The 16681-nt window shown below is 41.2% G+C and overlaps 1 protein-coding gene across 1 annotated transcript in view; it reads right to left on the bottom strand.

The window, feature by feature from the left end:
* Positions 1 to 16459, bottom strand: part of uraha (urate (5-hydroxyiso-) hydrolase a) — a 32548-nt gene extending 16089 nt beyond the window's left edge. The window contains exon 1 of the mRNA XM_060837644.1: positions 16446 to 16459. The gene's annotated coding sequence lies outside the window, so the exon portion shown is untranslated. The remainder of the gene's footprint in view (positions 1 to 16445) is intronic.
* Positions 16460 to 16681: the final 222 nt, after the last annotated feature.

Genomic DNA, 16681 nt, shown 5'->3' with positions numbered 1-16681 from the left:
TGTAATTGAAAGATCAGCTTTCTAAAATTTGAATTCTATAGGACTCTTAGAAAATGTTGACATCATTTGCAATAAAGTGCATTCAGTTGGCATCATATGCTCACATTTATGATAATCTACACTCAATAAAGATCACTTAACCATTGCTTTCATCATCTGTCCTCCGAAGTTAATCATTTGCCAAAATGTGACAGACCAAGTGATGAAATAGCAATCGATTGACATAGTTAATTATCAATTGATGTAAAATGAAATCACAGAAACAAGATAAATTGTGATCATTTAACAAAATTCAATTATCAATAAGTTGTACAGAAGCATATAATCACCACAAAATTTGACTAAGTTCTAAATATCTGTTGGCATCAAAAATTATTATGCCATGATTTTTTGTATGTCCCAGCTGATGCAATTTGTTCTGCATACAGTGTGTAGACCCTTTAACATTGAATTAGTTGTTATGACATGGGGTAAATCATCCTGCTTAATTTAAAACCAGCAACACAAAAGATTTATCCTGTGCAGTAATCTGTGAAAATTTGATAGGCTAAGAACTAGTTAAAGTAAAAGTTAACAACTTTATTTCTTGAAGTATGAGAGAGAATAATTAATTAACAACTATTTACAATTCCTTCCTCGAACCTATCTTTTACCTTCCCTTCTATAATACTAATATGATAAAACCCGATTACGATTTGTTAAACAAAACTTATTATCTGAAAACCAGACAGCTTTTGTTTTCTCTGACTTTCAGTCTTCTATTCTTCTTCTTGGGGATTCTGCTTTACAGATTGCTTATCGATAAAGGTACCTTTTAAGAGAGTTTTTTTTGGGCAGTCTTTTTACATGCTGGTAGCTTAGCAGTTCTCCTCTCAACTGTTCAATTATCCCAGTCTTAAACCCTCAACGCATCGGATTGTGTCATTAGCTTTTAAGATTATCAATATACTAAATTCAAACTGATTGGTGTTTGGTGTTTTTCTGGGTAAAATTTAAACTGATTGGCCTAATCCGCATCTGTTTTGTCATTTCCAGGCAACCAGCTAATTTAGCTTTTGACTAAGTGTTACATTGTTACCTTATTGAGAACACTTGGTGCTGTCAGGTAGCTCTACCAGCTTTTAACTCTCTTAAAAGTACAGTATACCCACATCTTCATAACATAGTGCACAATATGCTTTCTTTTTCATTTTTCCAATTACTATGTATGAGTGGGCATGTACATATAGTTTATAATGATACATTCCATTCTACATAGAGGAAAGTGCCCTGGAAATAATATAGTTGACTACTTGGAGTTAAATGACAAATATTTGCTCCATAATTAACAATTTTTTGTTTCTCAAGTGGTTTGATTTTAAGGTGCATGCATAAAACATAATTTTAACAAATAAATGAGCTTGTGCAATTTGGCTTTGTTAGACTATTTTGGGCAAGTTCCATGAAGGTTGACTTGTGAAGAGAAATTGATTTGGATTCCAATAATTCAGGACTTGAATTTTGAGCTAGCTTAAGCTAATTGATGAATTTCAAAATGGCGACTTTCTAAGCCCATCCACGGTATGGTATGCTGTGATATCTTTCAACTGTCCATACAGAAAATACAAAATCTGAATTTACACGTTTGAGCTTTCCCAAGTCTCTTCAAGGATCTGGAGGAGTAATGCATTAAACAAATGTGGGCAAGTTTACAAAACACAATTTTAAGTGGTTCCATAACTTATGCACAGTGTTTATTTTCAGTTGCTCTAAGAGCTTGATGTATTTTGGTCATCATAACATCTAACTTTGTCTTAGGTTTAATAAATACAAAAAAGTTATAAAATTTCATATGCAAAAAGAAAAAGAACAATAAACCAAAGATTAACAGTGTAAAACTAGTAACAATGTCCCCAGTTGCTTTGTCCAGATTGTTAATGTATAATGTGAATAGCTGTCCTCTCAACAGTGACTCCTGCGGAACTCCACCAATCACTGACTGCCATCCTGAAAAGATTCCTTTACCCTACTCTCTGCCAGTCAGCCAATCCTCTATCCATGCTAGAATCTTGTCTCTAATGCCATGGCTCTTATTTTATTTAGCAGCCTGCTATGACATAAATTGGGGCTTGAGTACTGATGGCTAGTTATAGTTAAGGAAGGACAGAAAGCTGGGAATAGGTGTGGGGTGTCACTGTTAGTGATGATATTAGTCCCACAAAAAGGGATGATCTAAGTTTAAGAACCAGAATGTAGAAGCAGTTTGGGTTAAGATGAGAAATGATAAAGGCAAAAAGTTATTGGTGGAGTGGTGATTGTTTAAAAAAAAGGCTAAGCTGAGATGTCACTTTTTTTTAATAAAACCTTAACTAATCTCAGGAACGTAACTTAAAAGAGGTTCTGGGATTTACATATTAATGAACCGAAACCTGCAACCCATTAAAAAGATGAAAGCCTTAACAGCAATCTAGGCTTGTTCAATATATCATTCCAGTTGCCTGACACTGTAATCTTTTGCTATAAACTCTGTGTCTTATGATCCTGCTCCACAGCTACCTGCTGAAGGAGCAGCACTCTGAAAGTTAGTACTTCAAAATAAACCTGTTGGACTATAGCCTGTATGAATTCAGATTTCTCCAGTTTCCTCATTTCCCCTCCCCCCACCTTGTCTCAGTCGGTTCCCTCAACTCAGCACTGCCCTCCTAACCTGCAATCTCCTTACTGACCTCTCCGCCCCCACCCCACTCCGGCCTATCACCCTCACCTTGACCTCCTTCCACCTATCCCACCTCCATCGCCCCTCCCCCAAGTCCCTCCTCCCTACCTTTTATCTTAGCCTGCTTGGCTACTCTCTCTCATTCCTGATGAAGGGCTTATGCTCGAAACGTCGAATTCCCTATTCCTGAGATTCTGCCTAACCTGCTGTGCTTTAACCAGCAACACATTTTCAGCTGTTATCTCCAGCATCTGCAGACCTCATTTTTTACTCTATAGCCTGGTCTTGTGTGGTTTTTTAACTTGTCCACCCCAGTCTAACACTGACACCTCCACATCATGGAAAATTTAGACTGGGAAATTCAGATGAGCTAAACGTGGATGAGGAGTTTACAAAATGTTTTTTTGATAGTTTCTCAGTGCGGCATATTGTGGAACCAACTAGCTAGCAAGGTACACTAGATTTACTGCAATGAAACAGGATTAATTAATGATCTCATTGTGAAGACACCTCTTACGAGGAGCAACCATAATATTATTGCATTTTATATTCAGTTTAGAGAGAGCAGAGTGGGTCCTAGATTAGAATCTGTAACTAATGCTCATGGATACAGAAAATCCAATGTGGAATGATTAATAATGATGACTTTTTTTAGATTACTTACAGTGTGGAAACAGGCCCTTCGGCCCAACAAGTCCACACCGACCCGCCGAAGCGCAACCCACCCATACCCCTATTACCTAACACTACGGACAATTTAGCATGGCCAATTCACCTGACCTGCACATCTTTGGACTGTGGGAGGAAACCGGAGCACCCGGAGGAAACCCACGCAGACACGGGGAGAATGTGCAAACTCCACACAGTCAGTTGCCTGAGTCGGGAATTGAACCCAGGTCTCTGGCGCTGTGAGGCAGCAGTGCTAACCACTGTGCTACCGTGCCGCCCCAAATATACTTCTCATATATTAAACTATAAGCTGTAAATGAAGTAGAGACTGCACCCAGGCCTAGCCAGCATATGTGGTGCTCTACCAGTTTGCCTGATCATTGAAATGGAAATGAACTTACCAGGTAAGATAAATACACCATCTGGTCATATACTGCCTACAGACATTGTAATAATATCAGTAAGTCATGGCAGTGGTTACATCTCATTGTCATCCAAATTCCATTACTCACTGAGTAAGGGATGCTCAGTGAGGCAGTGGAATACTGAGCACTTCATTGTGTCACAGTTTCCAGCTTAAGTATTGAGACTGTAGGGTTCAGGCCATGGAATCATGGCCATCTTGTCTAACTGAATCAACAGATGCCTCCTTACGCGTCTTGTGCTGTATGGCCTGCTGCGCTATGACAGACATCCAGAACACATGATGCAGCTTGTAGTAAGGCTGCCTTGGCATGTTCTGTAAGCCACCATTTTGTTTTTCTTGGTGGAACAGAAAGCAGATCTTCATTTCTAAACTGTTTGCCATAAAATCCTCTTCGCTTCCTTTGGACATGCCTCTGTTGAATAAGGTAATGACTCTGAAGGAATTAACATTCTTGTTGTATTGAGATCTATTTCTTGTGATGATATTACACACAACCTGTGGAGGGAGACAGAAAGCTCTACATTAGCGTCAGTAGAGCACAGATATAACTGGTACAGCTCCCGAGAGTCCTAATAATTATGCCTAACTTGTAATGTTGTTGTGATTATTGTTTTTGATAAACCATCTTTTTAACTAGGAACAGTCCCCTTTCTGTGAAGACTCTCTTGCTCTATGACAATGTATCCTGTACCACTGATCATTAGACAGGTTATGGACAAAGCATGGACAAAGGGGTATTGTTGGCGATGTATGCCACATACTGACAGATTCTGTGAGATGCTAATAGTAGCAATCAGAGCAATGCTAGACTCTCCACTTCCATTGAACCAGGCAGATTGAATCAATATGCACCTTAGATATAAATTAGTACAGGAATGAGAAATCTCCCCCAGACTCTGAAACTTGTATCACGCGATGTTAACATTTTACATTGTTCCCACCCTCTGACTGGCCTGGGAAAAATAATGGATCAGCCCTTGCCTCTATAATCATTCACCATTCTGACCTATGAACTGGGAGATAGCAAAGACACTGTCTCAGTATCTGCTGCTTTACCTGCAGCCTCAAAAGGTGCTACAATGGACTTCCTGCCTGATGTGGTGGTTTATGGAAAATATTCAGCCTGGACTCCGGTTACTAGTGGTGTGTCACAAGGATCTGTTTTTGGACCACTGCTGTTTGTCATTTTTATAAATGACTTGGATGCAGGCATAGGTGGATGGGTTAGTAAATATGCAGGTGACACTAAAGTCGGTGGAGTAGTGGACAGTGTGGAAGAATGTTGCAGGTTGCAGGGGGACTTAGATAAACTGCAGAATTGGGCTCAGAGGTGGCAAATGGAGTTCAATGCAGATAAATGTGAGGTGATTCGCTTTGGGAAGAATAACAGGAAGGCAGAATACTGGGTCGATAGAAAGATTCTTGGTAGTGTAGCTGTGCAGAGGGATCTTGGAGTCCATGTACATAGATCCTTGAAAGTTGCCACGCAGGTTGATAGTGCTGTTAAAAAGGTTTTATTGGTAGAGGGATTGAGTTCCAAAGACGTGCTGCAACTGTACAAAATGCTAGTGCGGCCGCACTTGGAATACTGTGTACAGTTCTGGTCGCCCCATTCAGGAAAGATGTGGAAGCATTGGGAAAGGTGCAGATGAGATTTACCAGGACGAGGGAAGGTCTAATGAGGAAAGGTTGAGAGACTTGGGTCTGTTCTCATTGGAGTGAAGAAGGCTAAGAGGGGATTTGATAGAGACATACAAGATGATCAGGGGATTAGATAGGGTAGACAGTGAGAATCTTTTTCCTAGGATGATGACGTCAGCTTGTGTGAGGGGGCATAGCTACAAACTGAGGGGTGATAGATTTAAGATAGATGTCAGAAGCAGGTTCTTTACTCAGAATGATAAGGGCGTGGAATGCCCTGCCTGCCCACGTAGTTAACTCAGCCACATTAGGGGTGTTTAAACAATCATTGAATAAGCACATGGATGATGATGGGATAGTGTAGGGGAATGGGCTTAGATTAGTTCACAGGTCAGCGCAACATCGAGGGCTAAGGGCCTGTTCTGTGTTGTAGTGTTCTATGTTCTATGATGCCAGCTGATTGGGTAAAAGGAGATCAGGGCTGAGAATTTGAGTCAGGCTGGTGTTGGGGAGGGGGAAGAAAGCCCAGTGCTGAGCAGTGGGTGGGAGAAGCTGAGAACGTAGCTATGAACAAGGCTAAATTAGATATGTTAATGGCCAGTCTTAAATTATCTATCCAACCAACTCTCCTAGTCATGACAGCATTTTGTTTTGATCATTGAGCATTTGTCTGGACCTTCATGCAAGTTGGTATTCAGATACCTTGGCATCAAGGCTACACTTTGACTACATTATACCGTAAAACCCATCTCCTAATCCCATGATCTTCTGTCTTGTTGCTTATGTTTTAAGATAATTTTGACAAATGAAAGCCCATCCCCTAACACTGATGTTACCTGCTGAGGTTTTGATGCCTCACCTTCTGTTTTTCAGCTTTAGCGACATTATGGTTACTGCCAGAATTTTACTGAGTCATGGCCATTTCTCCAACACCTTTCACTCTTATGCCGACTTCCAGTTTTGCTATTGTTTTCAGCTCCATGATCAATCCTATCTGCCTTCTCATTCCCACAGACATCCTCCCTGTAATCTGTCCTTTCTTGATAATCTACCTTTAAATAGATTCTGCCTTCTGTTCCACTCAACATCTTATCTCAGAATCTGAACAGCATTTTGTTGATGCTCTAACCCTCCTAATCCATAGGAGTTGGAACTGAACTCAGGCTTCTGTCCAATTGCTCCCCCACCCACCCACTTTTTACTTATTCCCAAGCCATATCGATCCTAATCTTTCTGTGCAACCACCATATGACTGCAGTTTCCCAGCAACTTTGCATGAACATTTCAGCTGTCAGTCTAGACTAGAACCCATCACTTCTATTGATTCTACTTGCATCTTTTCTCCTCATTCCACCCAAACCCCTCTAACCTGTTACGCCTCCTTGCATTTCTCTTCTTGAATCTCTACACCAATTCTTCAGTACGCCTCAGACTGCTTTATTGTTGTTTTCAAATTCCTCCACAAATTTGTCCCTCTCTATTCTGTAATCCCCTCTAATAGTCATATAACTGTTGTGGTTACAAAAGCAAGTCTAGGGATTCTGTGGTGAGTAACTCACCTCCCTTCTCCCCACAGACTGTCCATCATCTACAAGGCATATCAACATCCTGTTAAAAACACCACTATGCTTTGGCCTTAACCGCTTCCTGCGGTAGTGAATTCCATAGGCTCACACTCTCTGGGTGAAGAAATTTCTCCTCCTCTCGGTCCTTAAAGGTTGACCCCTTATCCTTAGACTATGACCCCTGATCCTAGATTCACCCCACCATCAGAACATCCTTGCTACAACTAACCTGTCTAGTCCTATTAGAATTTTATAGGTTCTTATGTCATTCCCTTCATTCTTCTAAACTCCAGTGAATTCAACCATAGCTGACTCAATCACTCTGGATACACCAGTTCTGTCATCCCAGGAAACAAACTGGTAAACCTTCACTGCACTCCTTCTATAGAGGAGAACAAAACTCCACAAAATATTCCAGGTGTAGCCTCATGGTGGGCGGCACGGTGGCACAGTGGTTAGCACTGCTGCCTCACAGCGCCAGAGACCCGGGTTCAATTCCTGCCTCAGGCGACTGACTGTGTGAAGTTTGCACGTTCTCCCCGTGTCTGCGTGGGTTTCCTCCCACAGTCCAAAGATGTGTGGGTCAGGTGAATTTTTTTATGCTAAATTGCCCGTAGTGTTAGGTAAGGGGTTAATGTAGGGGTATGGGTGGGTTGCGCTTCGGCGGGTCGGTGTGGACTTGTTGGGCCGAAAGGCCTGTTTTCACACTGTAAGTAATCTAATCTCACCAATGCCCTGTATAATTACAGCAAGACATCTTGGTTCCTGTACTCTATCCTGCTCGCTTTGAAGGCCAATATGTAGATTGTCTTCTTTACTGCCAGCTGTAACTGATACACGAGGACACCCAGATCTCATTGAACATTCCCCTCTCCTAATTTACAGTCATTCAAATAATAATATGCCTTCTTACTTTTGCTATTAAAGTGGATAACCTCACATTTATGAGAAAGTGAGCACTGCAGATGCTGGAGACCAGATATGAAAAATGTCGTGCTGGAAAAACACAGCAGGCCAGGCAGCATCCGAGGAACAGGAGAATCAATGTTTTGGGCATAAGCCCTTCTTAAGCCCTCACATTTATCTTCATTATACAGCATTTGCCATGTATATATCCATTCACTCAGTCTGTTGAAATCACATTGCAACGCCTCTGCATCCTCCTCACAGCTCAACCTTCCACCTAGTTTTGTGTCTTCTGCATATTTTGTGATATTACATTTAGTTCCCACATCTAAATCACTGACATATATTGTAAATAACTGGTCGTTGTACCGACCCTCTCATACCCCACTAGTGACTCTCTGCCATTCAAAAAACAATGCATTTGTCTCTTGTCTGCTGACCAATTTTCAATGCATTTTGAAACATTATCCCCAATCCCATTTGCTTTATTGTTACACATTAATTTCTTATATGGGTCTTTGTCAAAAGCCTTCTGAAAATCTAAAGAAACCATATCCGCTGGGTCCCCTTGATCAACTCTACTAGTTACATTGTTAAAGAATTCCGATAGATTTACCAAGCATGATTTCCCTTTTGTAAACCCACACTGACTGTGTCTTATTCTACTGCTGTTTTCCTTGTGCTATGCTATTAAATCCTTGATAATGGACTCTAGTATCTTCCCTACTAATGACATCAGATAGCCTGGTCTATAATTCTCTATTTTCTCTTGTCTTCTCTTTTTAAATAGTGGGGTTATATTAGCTATCCTCAAATCTGTATCTACTGTTTTGGAGTCAAACGAATCCTGGAAGATGGCCACCAATGCAACCATAAGACCATAGACCATAAGACATAAGAGCAGAAATTGAGCCATTCTGCTCATCGAGTTTGCTCCTCCATACAATCATGGCTGATAAGATTTTCAACCCCATTTTTCTACTTCCTCCCTATAACCTTTGATCCCCTTGACAATCAAGAACTTATCTATCTCTGTTTTAAATATACTGAATGACCTGGCCTCCACAGCTTTCTGTGGCAATGAATTCCACAGATTCACCACTCTCTGGCTAAAGAAGTTTCTCCTTATCTCCGTTCTAAAGGGTCTTCCCTTTACTCTAAGGCTGTTCTCTCATATCCTTGTCTCTCCTGCCAATTGAAGCACCTTCTCAATATCCACTCTGTCCAGGCCATTCTGAAAGTTTCAATCAGATCTCCCCCTTATCCATCTAAACTCCATTGAGTTGAGTCCCAAAGTCCTCAAATGCCATTAGTCCTCGGGCCACTTCCTGAAGTACTCTGGAATGTAGATTATCAGGCCTTGGGGATTTTCAGCCGTAAATCTCATCAATTCCTCCGACACCATTTCCCTACTAAAACAGATTTGATAAACCATGTGTTCCCCCACACTTGATAGCTCCCCCCAATTCACACACCAACCTTACATAGAACTATATCAGTGTTCACTATCACTGGATCAAAATCCTGGGGCTCCTTTCCTAACAACACAGTGGGTGCCTCCACACACCAAGAATTGCAACTCAAGAAGGCAGCTCACCACCACCTTCCTCAGCGATGGACAATAAATGTTGCTTTAACCAGCAACATCAACACCCCTTGAATGAATAAAAAAGTCCTATTAGATCTGCCAAATGTGTACATTTGATTTTCTTTCTTTACCATTAGTGGTCCTATGTCTAACTGCCTCTTCCCTCAGCTCTGGAATTTTATCCCTAAACCCCCTTGCATTTGTTTCTTTAAGACACTCCTCAAAACTGGTTTCTTTGATTAAGCTTTTAGTCATCTGTCCTAATAGCACCTTAGTGACTTTTTGTCAAATTGTTTTGGGAACACCCCTTTAAAACATATTGGTGCATTAGGTGCTATATGAAGGCAAGATGTTGGTGATTAAAGTTTTTGGTGGTCGGGGTAGCTATATGGAAAACAATAATGGTCAGTGTATGAGATACTCGTTACGCATAATGTTCTGTAAACTATAACTGGATATTACCTTGGGGCATGCTGACAAGGTTTGCCTGGACAGTTGAAAGTAGATGGAGTTGGGACTGACCAATGCGAATGGATGGCAAATAGAATTTTACAACAAGCTAGTAAAATAACTAAAAATGTACCAATGGAATCAATGTTTCTAACCTGATATTGCACTCTAAATGTGCCCAGGAATACAAAGAAGTGGCATTTATTCAACATCAATAGTCACCCCCTTTTAAAAAATGTGTATTTTATAATTGGCAGCTGCTGGGCTTTGAGTTGAAAAGTGTGGTGCTGGAAAAGTATAGCTGGTCATGCAGTATCCAAGGTGGAGATGTTTCGAGCATAAACTCTTCATCAGGAATGAGGGGGTGGCCCAAGGTGGCTGAGATATAACTGGGAGAGGGTGGAACTGGGGTAAAGTTAGCTAGGAATGCTATAGGTAGATGGAGCTAGGGGGTGATGGTGGCCCTTGGCCCCAAATGCCTCATCTTCACCATGGACATCCAGTCCCTCTACATATCCATCCGCCATGATGAAGGCCTCCAAGCCCTCTGTTTCTTCCTCTCCCATCGACCCAAACAGAACTCTTCCACTGACACAAACATCCGATTGGCTGAAATGGTCCTCACCCTCAACAAGTTCTCCTTCCAATCCTCCCACTTTCTCCAGATAAAAGGGGTAGCCATGGGCACCTGCATGGTCCCCAGCTATGCCTGCCTCTTTGTCGGGTGTGTGGAACAGTCCATTCTTCACAGCTACACCTACAACATTTCCCACCTTTTCCACTGCCAAATCGATGACTGTATTGGCACCACCCCTCGTGCTCCCGTGAAGAGCTTGAACAGTTCATCAACTTCACCAACACCTTCCATCCTGACCTCAAGCTTGCCTGGACCATCTCAGATACCTCCTCCCCTTCCTGGACCTTTCCATCTCTATTTCTGGTGACACACTCAACACGGACATCTACTACAAATCCATTGACTCCTACAGTTAACTGGACTACACCTCCTCCCACCCTGCCTCCTGTAAAACCACTATCCCTTCTTCAAATTCCTCTGCTTCCACTGCATCTGCTCCCAAGAGGACCAATTTCATGATAGAACATCGGAGGCCTCCTTCTTCAAGGACTGCAATTTCCCCTCCCTTGTGGCCCTCCAGCACATCTCTTCCACTTCCCGCACCACTGCACTTGAACCCCACCCCTCCAATCACAATGAGGACAGAACCCACCTGGTCCTCACCTTCCACTCCACCAACCTCCGAATATAACACGTCATCCTCAGCCATTTGCGCCAACTATAAATAGATCCCATTACCAGGGATATATTTCCCTCCCCATCTCTATCTGCTTTCTGCAGAGACCATTCCCTCCATGACTCCATTGTTAGGTCCACGCCCCCCACCAGCCTATCCTCCTCTCCTGGCACCTTCCCCTGCCACCGCAAGAAGTGGAAAACTTGTGCCCACACCTTCCCTCTCACTCTACCCAAGGCCCCAAAGGATCCTTCCACATCTGACAGAGATTTACCTGTACTTCCATACATGTCACCTACTGTGTCCATTGCTCTCAGTGTGGCCTCCTCTACATTGAGGAGACAGGATGCCAACTTGCGGAATGTTTCAGAGAACATCTTGGGATACACGCACTAAACATCTCCACTGCCCAGTGGCTGAGTACTTTAACTCCCCCTCCCACTCCGCCAAGGACATGCAAGTCCTGGGCCTCCTCCTCTGCCAAATCCTAGCCACCCAACGCCTGGAGGAAGCACACCCTACCTTCCCCCTTGGGACCCTCCAACCACATTGAGATCAATATGGATTTCACCAGTTTCGTCATTTCCCCTCCCTCCATCTTATCCCGGAGTTAACCTTCCAACTTGGCACCGCCTGCTTGAACTGTCCTACCTGTCCATCTTCCTTCCCACCTATCCGTTCCACCCTCCTATCCCCCATCTCCATCTACCTATTGCATTCCCAGATACCTTCCTTCCAGCCCCGCCCCTTCCCACTTATCTCTCATCCCCCTTGGGCCACCCCCTCATTTCTGATGAAGAGCTTATGCTAGAAATGATAATTCTCCTACTGCTCGGATGCTGCCTGACTGGCAATGCTTTTCCAGTACCACACTCTTCTACTCTGATCTCCAGCATCTGCAGTCATCACTTTCTCCTAGCTGTTGGACTTTAACTACCTTCAGGCTTAAGTCTCAATTACAAAGGATAATCCTTCAGCTCCCCCAAAATGTTTCATCTTGCAGTTACATTCTAGTTATCACTGCTGTGGCCATAGTTACCTACTTCCTTCAGTGTTGTAATTGCCCCTTTAAAACATGCCAGGTTTTATATCATGATGCCGGTGTTGGACTGGGGTGTACAAAGTTAAAAATCACACAACACCAGGTTATAGTCCAACAGGTTTATTTGGAAGCACTAGCTTTTGGAAGCTAGTGTTTTTCAAATAAACCTGTTGGGCTATAGCCTGGTGTTGTGTGATTTTTAAGGTTTAATATCTGCATCAAGTTTCCAGATCCTTCCTGTTCAAAGGACTGGAGCAAAGGTATTTATGAACTTCACTTTAAGGCATATAATAGCAAGAAATTGTTTGCTTAATGTTGTCCTTGCAAATGCCCAGTAGAAAGGTAGCACAATACAATATTAGCTGCAGGCTTTGGCTTGGGTTACTACCTTTTAACAAAACCACAAGTGAGTGCAGGAATGGAGCTTAGTAATACTCTCAAGAGATTTATAAGCCACTTCCCTCTCAACCAGTCTCAGATAACAAGAAACCTATTTGGGAATAGTTTCTCAATAGTCCCATCTAGCTCATCAAAAAAAATCTCATAACACTGCCCAATCCAAGAATTCAACAATTTATAATTCAAATACATTTTAATGTCTCCAAATGCATTACACAACTTAAAATAAATTGCGTCTTTATTTCTTGCTTGACAATCCTGTAAGTAATTGTCTGATCTTAAGAGGGATTATTAGAAACTAGGAGCCACTGAAATAAACATTGCATTGATTTTGGATTTGTATTGACACAGCAACTTTTTTTCTGACTCACACAGAACTAATACCTGGTTCAGAAAAGGTGCTAAGTAGTGCAGTCTTGCGAGTCATGCTGAGGAATAATTTAGATGCTGACGCCACATAGACAGACACATGCATCCAAGCACACATTTCAGGCGACTTGAAATGTTGGACTTGGCTTCTTACCACAGAGGAAGCAAATGGTTTTATAAAATGAACAGTGCTGCATTAGTGAAACACTTCCATTAAAAATTAAGAAATGTGGTTGGATGTCGTTTCCTCTGTAATGATTTCTCCTATGCAATGAATGGCTTACAGTTTAGGAGACTGCAAGTGACCACACTAATGTTCTTTTGTATTTCAAGGTGCTTCAGATGTAAGGAAATACATTTTTGCTAAACCAAAGGAGGGGGCTATCAGGAGAGGTGACAAATGTCTTGATTATAGGGAAAAAAAATTATAGAATGTCTAAAGGACAAAGAGGGGTTTAGGGAAAGATGTCCATGAGAATCAGGAGAAATAACTCCACAGAGGCTGGTATCCCTTTATTTACACATGGAGAATCCTTGACACTGATCCAGTTGCCAGACTGAACAGGATATCTGACACTATAAGACAGGGCTCACTGATTGGATAACCTGAATCAGGGAACTCATATTCTATAAGTTCCATAGAACTGACCTCATTACAATCACAACATTAGGATGTCTGAATGCATGGTCTCCAATGATGGGTAGAGTAGGGCAGTGAAGTGATTATATGCAGCATTGCAGAGGGTAATAATGATAATTCCATAGATTGCTCTTAAAACAAGGATTCTAAATTTGTGCTACTGAAGGATCTGTGGCCAACATGGGATGGCAAGGACAAGGATGATGGGTGAACAAGCCTTGGTGCAAGAGAGGATTAGGTGGCAGACATTAATTGTACAAGTAAAATGTATGGAGGATAGCGATAGGAGAGAAACCAGGCGAGCATCTGAATGCCCTGATGTAACATATGCATGGAGGAGCCTTTCAGCAGCAACTGAATTGAGATAGAGGCAGAGGCTGACATCTTTACTACGGTTGAAGTAAATGACTCTGTGATGGAGGGTATGGGGTTGGGATGAGACATCTGATTGAATAGGACATAAAAGTTGCCCACAAAATGAATCAGTATATAAGTGAAGTTTGAGAAAGCTTAAGAATTTATGTGAAGAGGAGTTTTTGGTATGGGAAATGGACAGAAGTATTAACTTTCCCAGTATTAAGCAGTTTCAGAACACTAGAGTGGAGGAGACATGAGAGGTGAAGGAAAGATAAGACAGTCACTAGTTGGCAATTGGAAACCGACCCTGATGTCTGCAAGTTATGTTGCTGGGAGGCTGCAAATAGATAATGCAAGGTGGGCAAGGATAGGACTCCTTTAGAGACTTCTAAAGTACATGGTTGGAAAAGATTAGCTTCAACAATAATATCCTATCTGAATAGTATTAGGAACAATTTTAAAAAGAATCTCACTTTTTACATTAGGAGATGTTTTAATTGACTGTGATTGAATTTCTAACCAAAACTAAATGTGAGCAGTCCGACCAAACCAGCAACATTGAAGCATTATGGAGCAGATTGTGCAGTTCACAGTCTGAAAGAGATACTTGTAAAAAGTGAAAAATGTTATTTATAACAGTTGTAGAGAACTTAGATTTAGGACAAATTTGATGTGGTAGGGTGGTGGGGGAAGAAATGTAGTGGAGAAATTGAAGCATATGAAAGGCAACAACTGTGAAGTAGAGATTTTTTTCATTATGGGTTTTCAAAGCTTTACATACATAACATGCCAAGATGAGTGAACGTCTCACCTTCTGGTGGCATTCAAGATGGTTATCTTTCCACTTTATCTGTATTAGAAAATACTACTGTATCAAAATTAAATACATACACCGTTACTTCATAAAAGGGAACGCATAGGAAGCACTAAACTTTGGACAAATGAGTGTTCCTTTAATGGTCTGGTCGGGCCAGAGTTCTTTAATAATCTGCACCAACAAGCTCCTTAGTTGTCCTTCTCTATCCAAATTTCAACATATCCCATTATTGTTGTTAAAATGTTGTTAAAATGTCAGACTTAAATTATATTTCATTTAAAGGATCAATGGTATTTGCTGTAATTCCATTGCCAATAGCATTAACTTTTGTTGTGGTTCTGTTCGCCGAGTTGGGAATTTATGTTGCAGACGTTTCGTCCCCTGTCTAGGTGACATCCTCAGTGCTTGGGAGCCTCCTGTGAAGCACTGAGGATGTCACCTAGACAGGGGACGAAACATCTGCAACACAAATTCCCAGCTCGGCGAACAGAACCACAACAACGAGCACCCGAGCTACAAATATTCTCACAAACTTTGAGCATTAACTTTTACTGGTAAATTCACGTCATTAAAATGCTATTAGCTTCCAGATCACTTACGGTCAAATGCTGTAATTAGCTCACATTATAATGAGTATTAGTACAAAAGAAGTTTTGAAAACCTTTTGCTAAGATTCAACTAAAACATCCAGCTACTCACCTACCAATTCTTCTCAATCTGCATATTCATTTCACTCTAATTGTTTATGTATACAATGTCCTTGCAATAGGTCAGTTTTTCACATATTGTACTTTAACAATACCAGGTGCGAACTTAAACATGCATGAATTTGATTTTCTCATTCCCACCCACCTATGGAGTGGTGATCAATTAACGTTGTCATGGTAGAAAACAGATATAATCGGTCTTTATCTTTGTTAACAGCAGGTATTAAACTTAATTTGTTCTGTGTCAAATCTAAACTGCATTTTCTCTAAATAGATTAGTCCTTGACCATTGGAGAGGATTTGAAAGTATAACATTCTGGAGGGTTAAGTTCTCTTCTCCTTTCATTCTCAGAAAAGTTTCCTTTCATTTCAACCATGCAGAGAAGGATCTTAAAGGAATATAACCTTTTTCCTTGAACCTTACTCTTCCATCAGCCTGTGACTGACATATCAGCCCTCTTTAATTCACAAATCCTTGCTACCGTATATAATTAAGTTTTGTTACTATTTGATTTTTTAAAATAATCACATGGTAGATGGAACACTTTTACCACACATGGAGCTCCTTCACTTTGAAATGTCAAAGCATCATCCTAAGTTCTGAAGAAATTTTCACTTTAGGTTCAAATGGAAAGTTCAAACATGATCCACCATAGACCCCCTTGACTTTCCCCTTTAACAAAGAAAACAAAAGCGAGACAGAATGTATAGTCGTCGCTGATCCAAGATTTTCACTTACTCTCCAAATAGAAATCATGCTCCATACAACACCAAACAATTATTATCAATAACATATGACAATACTTATGTATTGGATTCATCATGTCGATTTTATAAAAATGTATAAGAAGTCCCATTGACAGTGTGTTACATACTTATTTTACCTCTGAGTTTTTCATCATTCTTTTATGGGATGTTACCTTTGCTACCTACTCTTAGTTGCCCTCTCTCTGGGCAACTAATGTCCCAGGGCAGTTAAGAGTGGAGTACATTGCATGTAGGCCAGACCAAGTAAGCATTGTAAAATACACCTGTAAAACAGATGGAATTTTATAACAGTAAAAAATGAGGTCTGCAGATGCTGGAGATCACAGCTGCAAAAGTGTTGCTGGTCAAAGCACAGCAGGTTAGGCAGCATCTCAGGAATAGAGAATTC

The sequence above is a fragment of the Hemiscyllium ocellatum genome, chromosome 17, assembly GCF_020745735.1.
Source record: "Hemiscyllium ocellatum isolate sHemOce1 chromosome 17, sHemOce1.pat.X.cur, whole genome shotgun sequence".
NCBI classification, from domain to species: domain Eukaryota; kingdom Metazoa; phylum Chordata; class Chondrichthyes; order Orectolobiformes; family Hemiscylliidae; genus Hemiscyllium; species Hemiscyllium ocellatum.
Note: the sequence above shows the minus strand (reverse complement) of the source record. Positions and strands in the feature narration are given on the sequence as shown.